We start from the raw sequence: 16,603 nt of genomic DNA, 5'->3' as shown, positions 1-16,603 counted from the left end.
GGAAATCACTTAAAGAAGCTGCTGGTATTCTCCGAACAATGAACTGACCACCTCAGAATCCAACATCACTGAACGTGTTTGGGATTACTTGGACTGTGAGAAGCAGAAAATGCAACCAACCTCTAAGACTGAACTTTAGAGGTGTAGAAAAATACCCTTGCAAATTTCTTTGGAGAGAAAGTCTCCTGAAAAGAATGGAAGCTTTAATAAAGGTAAAGGGTGGACACAACATATACTAAAATATTTGATAACATATTTAGTTGTTGAGGCTTCTGTGTAATTTTCTGTTGAATATATCTTTTCTATTTTCTTTACGTTGAAAATTCATAACTTGTACTTAAAGGCCATGTTGACTAGACGTTAAATAAATGAAAGGGTGCTCTCTGACTTCAGCATAGGACTGTATCTTTCCCTTTCAGTGGAGAATCTCCATTCAGAATGCAGTGTAGTCCAGGACTAGGCTTAAGCTTTGCCCGGGAAATCGACCATACAACTATGTTTGCATAGATTAGCATTAGTAGTTTACACCAGTGTTACTGCTTTCTGTTGCAAGGTTCAATATAATGAATTTTCTATTGAACTCAACACCAAACAACTTGGTGAAATCAGTCAAAGGGAGATAAACATCAGATCAGAGACTACAGACTCAGAAATACACACATTATACAGGCACAGATAAGGGGAATTTGGAATAATCAGAGATTTGTCTCATAAGTAGTAAAACACAGTTATCGCAACCAAGATTAACTTGTGTATGTGAAATCTCTCTCTCACACACACACACATATACTTTCTATTGATTCCGATACTTATGGACGTCTTTGTGTGCTCTGGTTTTATACTAATATGTTCCAGGTATCTCTGAAGTGATGAAATTGTTAAGTGGCCTGTTTGCTGCTTTAACACTTAAGTGGGAATTGGCAGGTATAAACTGTTATATTTTCATGTATGCATGCATTATGGATGAACAGCACTCTGCTGGAATGGACGGAATATGAATTATGAATACTAAAAGCTGAATCTATGACGTCCATTACCTCTCTCCCCACATGGGGCATTTATCACAAATGGGTCCTTCCTTTTCTCTCTCAAACCTGAGATTGTATCACTGTATTAAATGAAGAAATCACACTCTTGAACTTCATTTTTGAGCAAAACTGAAACACTGTCACTGATTTCACAGAGAGACACATTGACACTGTAACTTATATTCACTATCTGAACTGTATGATTCAGTTCACACTCTGTACAGGCCTGCTGAACTGCTAAATCCTTCCACATCAATGCTACAGTTATATTTACAGCTTTACCTCACACAAGCTACCTCAACAAACTTTAGGGAAACAAAGCAGCTAACAATGAGTAAATAAGTAAAAACAGCCAAAGTGGAGTAAACATAAAGAAAATATGTAGTTTAGTTACCTTTTTTGTTTCTTTCTATCCTCTCTGAGAGCCGGGGACAAAACCAGAGTCCACAGTGACTTTGAGGCGCAGGTAAGATGTTATCGCTGCATTCCTCTAAACTCTCTCGGCGTTTCAGCTAATGCTCTGTGGAACAAACTCTCAAATCGCTGAAATGTTGGGTGGTGTTTTTCAGTGGAATCCTCTTGGCGCGACCAAGAAGTCTCGCTTTTTGCGATAAAGGCAAAAAACATGCAGTTTATGCACTCCCTTGGCAGTTGTCTGATTGTCTGCCCTTATCTGGGAAGTTGTGGAGATAAAGGCAACAAATGTCAAAAGGTGTTTGGCTGCTCTCGTGAGAACGCTCACAAAAGCGCACTGCTCAAAAGGGAGGGGGAGAAAGTCCTCTTGTCACGCCAGCCTTCACTCTGTGTGCCGCAGACTCCAGGCTTTAAGCCGTGGCAGGTGTTCACCGTTGTGTCCCAGTAAAAGTCTCCCTGTCTAACCATACAGCCACCTTCAGGCGTTATTTTTGACACCCGTATTCCGACAGGACCCCTCTTGCGTTGCCATTGGTTACTAGTTCACGCTCTGAAGTAAAGTACCGAATCCCAGGACAGGGCACGAGACGCTGCTAGCCAATCACAGCGCAGAGGGGGCGGGCTTTGTCGAAAAACGGGTGTGGAACAAAACAACGCCTCAACAGCTCCCGATCGACCGTTAACGGGCAAAAAACGACAAAAACATGCCATGAGTTTGCAGATAAATTAATAAACAATACCAACGTTAGTCTGTAAAACCACACAATGACAAAAAGCGTCAGAGAAGCTTAAAACAGACTAATTTCACATTCAAAGTCACCAGATAGTCTACTGACATATTAGCCTATACAATTAACGACCACAGAGCTGCTTAATTGTTTAGCTCTTCTCTGCTTCAAAAATCCTGTATTTTGGGCAGTTTCTAAATTCAGAGGTTTTCTGTAAAGCATTTCATGACCTTTTTGTAAGGGGAACTTTTCTGCACTTTGTTCTGCGCAATAAGTGTGGCTTTTACAGGACATATAGCTAATCATATTGTAACAGTAAGCGTTACTAACAATGTTCTGTTGTAGTAATTTACAGTTGTACTATATTAGCTTTTACCCCAAAGCTCTGTTTTGAATGACAGCTATCAAATATTTTGAATGAGAGAGCAAATGCCCGGATGAAACTGTTAAAACAAGGCACAAGAGAGTGTCTGAAAATTCCCCAGATTCTTCACTTAGCATTTGGGGGACCAACGACAACGGAGACAAAAAGCCACCGAAGGGGGGAAGGGTCTGGTGAAAAGAATTTCTCCTGCACGGAGAGTCAGTAATGTAGTCTCAAAGAGCCTTTGGTGTCTGTTCACTTTGTGAACTGCGTGGCCTATTGAAATGTCACTGCGCATTTGCCAATGTATGAAGCTCCCTGCTGTGTAATACTGTGTCTGCGTGTCTTCAAAACAAACGGCCACCAAAGGAGAGACTACAGGCCAGCTCCACTTCCATGTGTTCCTTCGAACAGTGCGTTTTCCTTTTACTTTGCAGGGGTGGGTAGTACTTTTATTAGGTTACACGCACTTTGCTGAGTATTTCCAAATTAGACTTTTGCTTAAGTATATCTGTGAGGAAGGTGCTTAATCTAAAAATAAAAAAGTAAATCAAAAAGTAATCTTAGCTATGTAAGCTAACATTGACTTCCTAATTCAATTTTGTAGCTTACACTCTTAAAAAACATGGTTGTTCAAGGTTCTTTAGTAATGACAATGGCTTAATGTAGAACCATGAATAGTCAAAGAACAATTTGCCTGCTTAAATGGTTCTTTGCATGGTGAAATGGTTCTTTAGATTGATGGAGAATGTGTTGTGGCCTATATGGTTCTACATGGAGCCTTTTTCAAAATGGTTGTATGCAACACCAAAAAGTGTTCTTCTGTTGTCATGATGTCAAGCTTGTAACAACAGAAGAACCCTTTTTGGTGCTATATAGAACTATGTACAGTACATTCTCTATCAATCTGAAGAACCATTTCACCATGCAAAGAACCATTAAAGCATAAAATGGTTCTATATAGAACTCATGGTTCTAAATAGGACCATTCCCTTTACTAAAGATCCCTCGAAGAACCATCTTTTTAAATAGTGTTTAAATTTTATTCGGTTGTGTTGGTTGAGCACCTGGACTGCTTACCCTGCTCCTCTGTGAGTTTCAAGCTTTAAAGTTTTATTTTAGACCAAGAAATGATCAGCACCTAACAAACTTCCTGTTCTGGTGGAAGCTTGATGTAGTTGAAGGTTTTTGGCCTGTAGTTTAATGTCTGCATTTACTTCTGAATGACTTTTTTATTTAATTAAAGAAACAACAACTTGTGAATTATGTCGGCTATCAGTTTTCGCGCCCCTGTCAATGTTTGAGTCCACGCCGCTGACCATCATGTTTGAATGTCTCTTTTGGTCATATCTGAGTAAACTCAGTCTTTGTGCTGCTGGCTTTGCAGTGTGCCTGTTAACTGTCTGCTTTCTTTCTTTTTGCCGTGCGGATGTGGAGGTGGTTTCTTGTCTTTCTTTCTCCTTGTGGGAGGCATCCTTTATTTTCCTCCGGGAGGAAGTGACTAATGTGAGCTTTAAGTTCAGGTTTCCGTGTGATGTTCACCCACAATGGCACTGAGCTCCATTCACAGAGCCCATCAGTCAGAGTCAACAAGCGTGCTCTCTTTGACACAGGTCATGTGACCTGGTCTGACTGTAACCATTGAATGGTAGGTATAACTATACATATATATAAACCACCTCCTTGTTTATACACTCATTGTCCATTTTATCAGCTCCATTTGCTATTAGGTCCACTTTGTAGTTCTACAATTACAGACTGTATCTGTTTCACTGCATACTTTGTTAGCCCCCTTTCACGCTGTTCTTCAATGATCAGGACCCCTACAAGACCCCCACAGAGCAGGTATTATTTGGGTGGTAAATCATTCTCAGCACTGCAGTAACACTGACATGGTGGTGGTGTGTTAGTATGTGTTGGGCTGGCATGAGTGGATCAGAAACAGCCGATAGCATCGTCTGGGCAGCGTCCTGTGACCACTGATGAAGGACTAGAGGGTGAGTAACACAAACTGTGCAGCAACAGATGAGCTGTTGTCTCTGATTTCACATCTACAAGGTGGACCAACAAGGTAGGAGTGTCTAATAGAGTGGACAGGAAGTGAACACAGTGTTTAGAAACTCCAGCAGCACTGCTGTGTCTGATCTACTCGTACCAGCACAACACACTTACACAGCACTACATCAGTGTCACTGCAGTGCTGTGAATTATTCACCACCCAAATAATACCTGCTCTGTGGTGATCCTGTGGGGGTCCTGACCATTGAAGAACAGGGTGAAAGGGGGCTAACAAAGTATGCAGAGAAACAGATGGACTACAGTCTGTAATTGTAGAACTACAAAGTGCTCCTATGTGGTAAGTGGAGCTGATAAAATGGACGATGAGCGTAGAAAAAGGTGGTTTATGTCATGGTTGATCGGTGTACATATAAGTTATTATTGTATATAAAATAACACAAATATTTAATATAACAAGTGATTCCAATCTTTTGAACAGCAGTGTAGGTTGTGTTATATGAATTTATTTGTGAATTTGTGCATTTATACACCTTACCTTGTATGGAAGTGTACATAAAACTCAGTCAGTGAGTGTTTATTGTAATATCAAAAGCTTGGGCACTTGATTAAAGAAATAGTTTGGCAAATTTACTTGATTTTCCACATACCCCAAATGCAGTCAATCAGCCAAGACATACTTGGTCTCCAAATTTTGCTTTTTTTAGTTTAGAACTGGAACGGCTAGGCTAACACTGTTCACAAGCACTGGAAGTCAATAGTCACCCAAACCATATCCACAGAGGCACTTACTATCGACAAAAAGAGCATCACACTAAAAAAAGTTTGAGCCCTTAATTTATTTGTTCAAGTGCTTGTTTTGTTAAGTCCTGCTTTCCAAAAAGGATTAGGCCAATGGGAAATAGCTATGCTTTCAATCAACAGCTTTTTGAAATGTGTTTTAAATATAGACTTTTCACACATTTGAGGCAATTACAGCACAGTTCCAAAGGTGCTGGAGTAAACACTACACATGGAGCTTGAAAAAGGATCAGAGGAACGAGAGTTATGAAAACACTTGTGTCATGTGACCTCTTAAGTGCATATTGAAGCCATTGTGCATGTTCACAAGAATGTTTGTGTGTGTGTGTGTTTGTGTGTGTGTGTGTGTTCATACCTGCATGTAGGAGCATGTGCTGTGTGCATTGGGTCACCTTAAAACAGCAACATCAAACACTCACAATCTCCAAGTTTCACCAACCAAAATCCAGCCCAGTTCTTCAGTGTTCATCAGCTACAACCAACAAAAACCTGTGAACTGTCCTTCCATCTTCTGCCAGAGAGGAGTCAATGCATTCTGACACTAGGCAACAGCTTTACAACCTATGTGCTAATTCTGGACAGTATTGATAAAATTCGATATCACAATACTTTCAAAATATATTAAAGTATCATGATATTTGATAATATTAAGCTTCCATTAATAAAGTGAAGAAAACAATGCTTCCTGAGTTCTGGTACTCTGTGTTAAAAAGTGTCTTACAAATCTCGCACAGCTTGTTTTGATTAGACTGTTTTGTTCTGTTTTCTTCTCTTAAAAAGGGAACTGTAAACATTGTCTAGACAGAAACCTGATTTTACATAAAGCAGTCTGAAGCACCCAGTTGTTATCTGTCTATAGCACTAAAACCAAAACTCTCCAATGTTATGTCCTATTTCTGCCACTTGTAAAAAAAAGGACTAATCCATTTCAGCTTAAGATATCTCATAATAATGAGATACCTCATACTTAAAGCATACTTATGAGATACTAATCTCCACATAATCATAAATAATGAGATTTCATAAATAATGAGGTGCTATCTTAATTATCTCATAATAATGAAATACTATCACATAAGTATACAATTTAATGATGATTTTTATATACTGTCATAATTGTGAGATGGTATCTAGTAATAATGAAATATTAAAATGTTATGAGATAGTAAGGCACAATAATAAAATAATGTCTTGGAAGTTTTATGTACTGCCATAATATACTGCCATAATACACTGCCATATACTGCCACTATGATTTACGTGCTTATGATTCTGACTTAGCACCTCACTATTATGATTCACTATCTCATAGTTGTTACTTAACTGTTATGACTTATTATCTCATAATTATGAACTTTGTATCTTGCTATTATGACTTAATATTTCACTATTACAACTTACAATCTCACAGTTATTAATTTAGTACTTCACTATTATGGCTATCTCATAATTATGAGTATTTCACTATTATAACTTACTATCTCAGAATTCTGACTTAGTTTCTCACAACTGTGCTTACCGTCTCATAATTATGACTCAGTACCTCGCTATTATAATTTACTATCTCAAAGTGGTGAGATACTAAGTCATAATACTGAAGTAATAAGTAATAATTATTAGATAGCAAGTTGTAATAGTGAAATTCATAGTCATAAGTGTGAGATAGTAAGTCATACTAGTGAAGTACCAAGTAAAAATTGTGAGATAGTAGGTTATGACAGTGAGATTCTAGTACTGAAATTATGAGGGTACCTCATAATTATAAGATTCCTTCTCATTATTATGAGGTATTTAGTCATAATTATGAGACAGTTTCTCATTGTCGTTGTGATTTATTAAATGGCTTACTTTCTTTTCAAGTGGCAGTACTACAGATAACTGATATACAGACTGCAGCACTAACAGTGCGCTAACCTAGAAAACTCATGTGAGCGTAGGGAAAAGCGAGGGAGCAGGGGAATGTGAAAATGCTAGGAGTGTGGGAGAGTCCTGCACATCTGTCTTTGGGGATAAATCTGTCAGCACTTAAGCGTTAGCCTGCGGGGGGCCAGAACGGAGCGGGCTGGTAATGCCCCGCCTCATAAAAGATGGATGCTCCTTCGAGTGATTTTGGGCTGATAAAAGTCCCACTGAGATGTGTGTAGGTATGTGTGTGAGTGTGTGTGTGCTTCGCTCTGTTTAGCATGCATTAAACAGTCTATTTCTGCTTTAGCTATGCGGTGGACTCTGTCTTTAGAAGGCCCATTGTAGGAGGAAAGTGTATGGTGTATGCACTGGCACACACAGTTTGTTTACCCTTACAGACAGTTTGTTGCTTTTGAATGGCATCACACAATGGCATGCTTGGGTAAGTGTGTGTTAACATCTAGCCATTGATCTTGTGTGTGTTCTCCACTCTTTGAAGTTTATTCATGTACAGTCAATGGGGAACAAAGCCCTCCTGACTGCAGAGGATGGAGAGGAGGTCAAAAAGCTGCTGCTTTTAGTAGCTGTTGGTGATTATTGTCCTCAGAATCATTTATCTATTCACCAGTAAGATGCAGGGAGGCCCAGCTAATAAACTTCACCATTAATCTTGCTTATACCCCATCTGTCTCTTACTCTCACTCTTTCCATCATGTTTCATTCTTTGTTTCCCCTTCAAACTACTCCTGTTTCTCCTTTATCCCATTTTAAGAAGGAAAACTGCTTTTTTCTTACTTATGTTCCTTTACAGTATGGTGACCACACTTTCATTTATTTAATCACCAGTTAAAACAGCCATTAAGTACAAGTTATTCATTTTTAAGCGTGACAAAAAACGGAAAACATATTTAACAGAAAATTACATAGAAGCCTCAACAACTAAGTATAATATATATTTTCAACATTTGCCTTTGTTTAAGCTTCCATTCTTTTTGGGAGAACTGTTTCTCCCAAAAGCTTTCAGTTTTCCAAAGAATTCTGCAGGGATGTTTTTCCACACTTCCAAAGTTCAGTCTTAGAAGTCAGCTGCAGTCTGATCTTTTCAGCAGTATGCTTGGGGTCGTTATCTTGCTGTAGAATTAATTTCTTAATACAAAAACATTTTCCAGAAAGTATTGCATGATGTATTACAATTTGTTTGTACTCATCAGTATTCATGATGCTTCCAATCAATAAAAAATCATAAAACTTTATTCTGACAACTCAGTGTTGAGTTGACTTCTTGCAGTGGAAGGATGGACAGACATACATGTGGATTTTTTCAGATCTGAAGCAAGAGTGGAGCTTGATTGTCTCCTCTCTCTCAAAGATGAAAGCTTTAAGTACTAAGGTCTAATGTCCTCAGAAATGTCTCTTTTGGTCAGTTTAGATGTGCAAGAGAAAGAAATTTGTAAGGCAGCTAAGGTGTGTTTGGGTAGTTACTTGAGTGAATACTAGTGTCTTTTTCAAGGGGAACATAAAATCAGACTCCTTTGTAAATGGGATGGACCATCCATAAGGAGGACCGGGACAATTCTTAGTGGGCCGCTATGTGTTGGGCCGCTGAGAGAGTGAGAAATAACAGAAATGCATGGTCATTATCCTGCCATTCACCTATCCAATCAGACAGTGCATCTAAACAGCCAATCACATTGCAGGATTCACTGACCCGATTAGGGAAGTTGAAGAAATTGAAGACAAATACTGGCTGTCAATCAGAGAGCAACATTCAGCTAGCCAATCAGAATACAGGATACTGGCAACAAAGAAGAGAACGGGATTCAGGCAGCCAATCAGGATGCCATATAGTGACAGCCAATCAGAATGCTTGATACAGCTAGCCAATTGGAATGCAAGATACACTAATCAGAGAGCAGGGCTCAGCTAGCCAATCAGAACACATGATACTGGTCGCCAATCAGTGTGCAGTATACTGGTATCTAATCAGAGAGCAGGATTCAGCTAGCCAATCAGAGAAACCATTTCTCATTTGTAAGGATGTACCTCATTTCCCATTTATTGATGAATTTATCATTAAAACTTTTGAAACTGACTTTTGAAAAGTGGGAGTTTTCTTGGGGGGAGAGGGCTGTTAGGGGTTCACTGTGCTTGTAATGCATTGGTCTAGACAGAAGTCCAGAGCTGAATTTACTCCCCAGTCCAGCCCTGTTTGGGAACAGCTTTTGTTGGGAGGACCACAGTTGGGCAAAATACTTTTAAAAAGTAGTGATGGCTAAATACTTAATACACTGTCCTAAATACATTCAGTAATGTGTTCTCTTACAAAGTATAAAAACACATTCAGAATTAGGGGTAAGAATCTTTAGGCACCTCACGATTCGATTCGATTCGATTACGATTCAGAGGGCTGCGATGCGATTATAAAACGATTAGCGATGCATCTCGATGCATCTTTTTCTCTATACATGATTTCTATCTTCCTACTGTCTGAGGACTTGGTAGTTTTAAAGCAAAGTATTTGTAATGATCCATAATGTAAATGCATTACGGACCATTACAAATACTTTGCTTTAATTATCTAAAATATCTTTTATTAATAAATCAAATGGAAGTGATGTGGCAAGTGAACTAGAAGGCTCTCATTCAGAGACGCTGCTGCCACTCATCTGCGATAAAATGCGCTGTTGCCCTGAAATAAGATCCAGTGGCAATGGGTGTCCACGCAGCACGATACAGCCACCCTTTTGGTCTCGTTGTAGAGAGGGGGGGGTATTTTCGAGACTGGACGCTGAATCTCGGCTCCATAGTGTGCAGCATAACGCGAAAGCCCTGATTCTCAACGACTGAGAACAGACAGCAGGTCACATAGCCCCGAGGTCTGACCTCGCCAGTAGCGAACGAAAAAACAGATTAAGACGAACATTTGGAGGACTTATTCGCATTTATAAGTAGCGCGGTTGGTTAAATCTGCTGAGAGACTGTCTTTCTCTAAAAAGTTGCGAAAATGAACTCGCTTCTCTCGTATTTTCCCGTTCCACCTTAAATGGTGCAGCACTTACATTCGGCGCCTAAGGCAGAATTTAAGGTGGAAAAGGAAAATTAGAACGAGAAGCTGGCGAATGAGAAGCGACTTCAGCCTCGTAAAACAGCCGCATGCTGAGACATTTTACAAGAAACTCTTCTAGTTTTGAAGAAACGTTTTCTGGCGGAGATGGGAGGAAACCGGCTAAAGCTAAAGCTTAAAGCAGAGCGAAGCAAATCTGCGCTCTCGTTTATATTTTTAGCCCATACTAGGACATTAGCACACACTGAGACATGCTGGACATTAAATGTTGTGGTTCCCAAGGTGGTTTGACTTCGTTGAAAGGCAAAATGGCTCTTCTTATCATTTGTGTTGTGACTCCTGACCTGAGCTGGTCGGATTTCTCACTCATCCAGTGGTGTTTTTGTTATGTGCCGCCACAGACTGTCCGGGCGCTGCACTTTCCCACTTCCACTTCAGCCTTTTGCGTTCCGTCAACATTACGTTATAAATTAAATATTTAGAAAATCGATTTTTGACGTTGAATGAATCGATTCAGAATCGTTCACGTCCGCATCGCGATGCATCTAAGAATCGAGTTTTTCCCGCACCCCTATTCAGAATCCATCTATAATATATTTAGAACACATCTCTTTAAGGCAGATGGGAAAATCTTTTTTGTTTTATTTATTTATTTTTTTTACTTAATTCACTCTGTTCCTTCGCTCTTACTGATTGGCAGTTTTGTTCATGTAATTATTCTGTGTCACAATACATTTATAATACATTTCATAAAAATTCGTATCATTAAGAAATGTTCTCCTCTCTTACCACCTGCTTCAGTCCACTGCTGCTCCCACAATTCCCTGAGCAGAAGTTCAGTACAACACAGATACTAAACATCACTTGCCAACATGTCCACTGAGAAGATTGTTACTTTGATCATTCCTTTAAAAGAGCTCAGTAACTCTGAGATTTATATCATCACATTCATTTATCAGTCTACTCAGGCTTTAGCAGAGCCCAGTAACACTGAGATTAATAACTGATCATCATGTTGATTCATCAGTCTACTCAGGCTTTAGCAGAGCTCAATAACACTGACATTAACCCCTTAGAATCCCAGGCTTATTACATACTAAGGCTTATTATTCAGTAACTATAGGGACTTCAATGCAAACTGGTTGAGCTATTCTTAGGTTATAAAAGTGTGTGATAAAACTTTGGGCCTGCCGATTTGTTATGGGACTAATAACAGATCATCACAATGATTTATCAATCTACTCAGGCTTTAGCAGAGCTCAGTAACACTAAAATTAATAACTGACTATCACAGTGATTTATCAGTCTACTCAGGCTTTAGTTGAACTTCAGTGTTTGTAAAGAAGCCGTTAATTGAGGTCCTCTTCAGAATAACAAGCATGTTAGCAGCACGCCGTGCACTGATTCTAAAATAGTTAATAAACAAGCATTGGTGGTGTTTCTCTGAGTTTTTTTCTTTTGTTGATAAGCGTTCTAAAAGTATTCTCCTAAAAATGTAAAAAAGTAACTGTATTCTAATTACTGCCTTTATAAAAATGTAATTTGGACTGAATACAGATACTTATTTTTTGTATATTGAATACATATTCCAATACTTGTATTTTGTTACATCCCAACCCTGGAGAGGACACAGCTATAACTGGTTATTTTTAAAACTGTAAGAAGTGAAGAGTAAAAGTGGCAGCATGTACACAACTAAAGAGTGGACAAATTAAATACTGACAGACTTGATATTATATTCAGTCAGAGTTGGAGGTTTTTGTTTCATTGTCTGATGAATATATGTATCCTACTTTTTTCTGACACTGAAAAATGAATGACATTTAGCTTGGCTGAGTTGACTAAGTTGAATAAATGAATGGGTGGTCTCTGATGTTTACACAGTACTTTATACAGTCGAAATTTGTTCAGAGTACAAACAACAAGTAGAAACTACTAATAGAATCTGCAGTTGACTTCTGTTAGAGGCATGTTTTGATTTTTCTGTTTTGTTACTAAGTACAGGGGAAAGTGTTGAAATTATTGTCCAAGGTAAGTGACTGTATGCTACAGACTCAGTAGATAGAGATGCTGGAGTATTCCTTTAGAGAACCATCCACTAAAAGGTTATTTAGGGAACCAAATGTGGTTCTTCTATGGCATCTCTCCAAAGAACCACTTTGTGTACATATCAAGCGTGTGTAAAAGCAAGACTACAGTATCTGAAATTTGTTTCTATTGATTTTATTTTGTCTTAGATGCAAAATAGCGGCTACAATGTTTTATGGGCTACAGCCTCATGAGTTGTTTATTGTGATTAATAGCATGGAAAGTATGATTAATGATTGATGAATGTGTCAAATCTACCGGCAAACATCTGAGAATTATAACCTATAGAGTGTAGAGGCAGAGGGAATATAAACTAGGGCTTATTAAGGCAAGGCCCAAACATTTAAGAGGATTAACTGAAAGCCTGATTTATTTAAGTAGTGCCTATCAATCTATCTTAATTGTCTTTGTACTCATATAACAAAAATGAACATACAATGTAGGAAATGAACAAACACAGACCAGTTTAGACCAGTACTCATGTTGTCCAGTGACACCACAACCCAACTACTCTGAAAGGATCAAACATTTGCTAGTGCCCACAGCAGGACACATGCATGCTACATAATGTTGAGAGTGCTTAACATCCACATCCCATAATAACAGAAAGGCCCCAGTCTTAACTGCATGCCTGACTGTGCCACATTTGAAACCTGGGCAGGTCTTTGCTGGTGGAATATTTATAGCGTCGCATTAATCTAGGAATCAAGCTTGTTGCAGTGTGCCATTGCAACATCCTCTTCCCTCTGTCGAGACCTGCCCAAAAATGCCTGGCTCAAGGCTGTTTGCATAAGCTGTAGTGTTGCGAGTGCATATCTATTACACTACATTCATTACATACTGACCTCACTTATGTCAAGATCTGAGCTACCGGTTGATGTAAATATTGATATGACAGGTCTGTAGGGCTGCATACTGAGGGAAAAAGTAAACAAGACAGAAAATGAAAAGTTTTATATTTGGACATAGCAAATTGCAAGGAATTTGTTAAAAATGGTAATGCAAAGAGGTATTGCTGTTGCTCAATTTAGAGAAATTATTATTGCCAATCTAAAGTGAAGTACTGTAAAAATCATGTGGAAGAAGCTACAACATGAAAAATGCACAGCTTGTCAATAAAATGTCAATGGAGAAAAAAACAGTAATTATCTACACTGATTAGAAGGAAAAAGAGGGACATAACTGAGGAAACTACAGTAAAATACTGATTCGCTGGTCTTAAAAAGTCACGTTGGTCTGACATAGTAGTTCTCAAATTTTTTTAGTCTAATGCCTCTTTTGTGGTTAGTGAGTGCCACTATGGCCTCCCTCACCCCTCAACCCCCCAACTGTCTCCACAGCTGTTGCTAACCTGCACATAGAGACAAGCCCTGTTCCATAACTTTACAGATGACTCATTAAGTCGTGAATGGTGCTTGATTGCACTAATTTCATTTTAATATTGTTTTATAACATCTACCTTTTTAAACAAGTACCATGTTTCCAGATAATAACGCACAAAATCAAAACTAAGAAAGATCTGACTTCTAAAATTTTTCTGTGCCCCCTTTAGCAGTCCTCCAGGAGGTCATGGAACTGCTGGACTAAAAGAATATCAGTTTGCCAGTTTACAGACATCTGACCCTTAAGTACTGTACTGTACTGGGCTGAGGTACCAGCATTATTGTAAAATAGCATATTCGCATAAACTGAAATACACTCACCTTCCACTTTATTAGGAACACTTGCTCAGTTTATTAGGAACACTTGCTCAGTCATGCAATTATTCAATCAGCCAATCATGTAGCAGCAGCTCAATGCATAAAATCATACAGTTACGGATCAAGAGCCTCCGTTAATGTTCTCTTTTGACCGTTGTTGCAGACCTCCTGGGATTTTGGCTGCTGATCTCCTGGGATTTTACACAATAAATAGTCTCTACAGTTTACAAAGAATGGTGTGAAAAACAAAAAACATGTAGTAAGCAACGGTTCAGTGAGGGGAAACACCTTGTTGATGAAAGATGTCAGAGCAGAATGGCCACACTTTTTTTCAAACTTTTATGACTGCATGTAATAAAAGAACCACCAGACATATAACCTCACACCCTGGTTAATAACAGTAAGGCATAACATAACAAACAACACATAACAGACTAAAATAGAATTAAGAATCATAATGGATGTAGCTTTCACACTTGTTCAAGCTGACAGGAAGGCTAAAAGCATAAAAGCATCTCTAAACACATGTTGAAACCCTTTGAGGCAGATGGGCTACAACAGAAGAAAACCGCATCAGGATCCACTCTTGTCAGCCAAGAACAGGAAACTGAGGCCACCGTGGGATTAGAAAAGTTGACGATAGGAAAAACGGCTCCTGGTCTGGTGAATCTCAATCTCTGCTGCAACGTGCAGATAGAAGGGACTTTGGTGTAAAACAGCACGAATCCAACCTGCCTTGTTTCAGCAGTTCAAGCTGGTAGTGCTGGTGTAATTTTACCACACATTGGGTCCCCTAATACCAAACAAGCTTAATTTGAATGCCATAGACTATCTGAGTACCGTTGCTGACGTGCCATTTGTCCCTGTACGGCCACAATTTACCAAGTGGCTACTTCTAGCATAATGCACCCTGTCACAAAGTACAAGTCATCACAAACTGCTTCTATGAACGTGACGATGAGTTCAGTGTACTCCAATGATCTCTCCAGTTACCAGATCTGAATCCAATAGAGCACCTTTGTGACGTGGCACAACAGGAAAAACAACATGAAAGTACAGTTCAATTACATGATGCAATCATGTCAACATGGACCAGAATCTCTAAGGAATGTTTCCAACACCTTGTTGAATCCATGTCACAAAGAATTGAGGCTGTTCTGAGAGCAAAGCTGGTCTTACATGTTCCTCACAAAGCAGCTGGGGGGTTAAAGCACTAAATCTCCAAGGTCAAACTACAGATCATACAGTACTTGCTATAACTGGCTGAATCATGCATACGTGCCTGAATGAAGATAGTACCATGAGACTTCATTCTGTATACAAGCTTTCATGGACTATCTCATTTACCCACATCTACCAGTGTATGAGACCAGGGGCTGCTGTGGAATAGGGGCGCTTCAAACTCACACACCAAGACAAAGGAATGGTCTACTGCTTATGAAATGGTATATTCATATTAACCCATTAAAACCTAGGCTTATTATTCAGTTATTAATATTAAGACTTATTAACTGCTAAGATATGTAAACTATGAGAGTGAGATACAAAAGTGGGCCCATATATGGAGAGTTTAAGGGAAGCTGCTACTTGTGAAGCTGCCTCCCAGTGAATTTCACAAGTCAAACTATATCTCACAAAAAGAGGAGATATTTTTAAAACTTTAGAATAGAAACAGTCCTGATACCATACATCAGTTTATGCTTAATGTGTGTATAACCCACTCAGAAGACCTGTTCTTCACAGCCAGAAGAACTGCTCCTATCATTTTGACTGTACTGCCCCCTTCTGGAGACTAGCAAAACAGGGCATCTGGGCCCTAAGACTGTTTTTGTCCTCAGGTATATAAGATACACAAGTTTACAAAAGTTTAAACCCCCATGTTTTGTTGATTTTCTATGTCAATGTGAGTCAACACAGAGATCACATTTATGTAAATATGGTGTTCATCTACAAATGTTAGACCACAATTTATACTTAGCTATAGAGTTAAACATATAGGAAGAACGAACATAATATATAAAAGGTAGCATAATTTTTGCAAAGGCCAGAATTTCTATTTTTTTTCTAATATGTTAAATTCAGCAAATTAACAGTGATTGTATATTAAAGTGTGCAGAAGTGTTTTCTCTGTAGAGGACGTGCTAGCTTATTTTCACTTATTATTATTCAACCATTTAGCCTCCAGAATTAGCCCCACCCTTTCACACTTATTAGCGATTAGTGTTTCAGTGCAGACTGGTTTTAGAAGTGAGTTGCCAAGTTTTTTAATAAGTAGTATGAAAATGTGACTAAAGATAAAAACCCATACATGTCATTCAGCAAAATCAGATATGAAGTTTCGCTGAGGAAGAGAAAAGAGTGATAGAGAACCTGGTGACATTTTTTAATGTGTCAAAAAAATAAACTACATAACAGGAAATGAAGTCCTATTACTCATGGTTTTTCTTAAGGTTTTTAGAGTCTTTTTCAGTAAGTATAGAGGGAAAAGACTGCAC

General features: G+C 38.7%; 1 protein-coding gene across 1 annotated transcript in view; it reads right to left on the bottom strand.

Moving 5' to 3' along the window:
* The window catches only part of sema3ga (sema domain, immunoglobulin domain (Ig), short basic domain, secreted, (semaphorin) 3Ga), a 31,716-nt gene extending 29,825 nt beyond the window's left edge, over positions 1-1,891 (bottom strand). The window contains exon 1 of the mRNA XM_036579280.1: positions 1,423-1,891. The gene's annotated coding sequence lies outside the window, so the exon portion shown is untranslated. The remainder of the gene's footprint in view (positions 1-1,422) is intronic.
* Positions 1,892-16,603: the final 14,712 nt, after the last annotated feature.

Source organism: Colossoma macropomum, unplaced genomic scaffold, assembly GCF_904425465.1.
Source record: "Colossoma macropomum unplaced genomic scaffold, Colossoma_macropomum, whole genome shotgun sequence".
Classification (NCBI taxonomy): Eukaryota; Metazoa; Chordata; class Actinopteri; order Characiformes; family Serrasalmidae; genus Colossoma; species Colossoma macropomum.
Note: the sequence above shows the minus strand (reverse complement) of the source record. Positions and strands in the feature narration are given on the sequence as shown.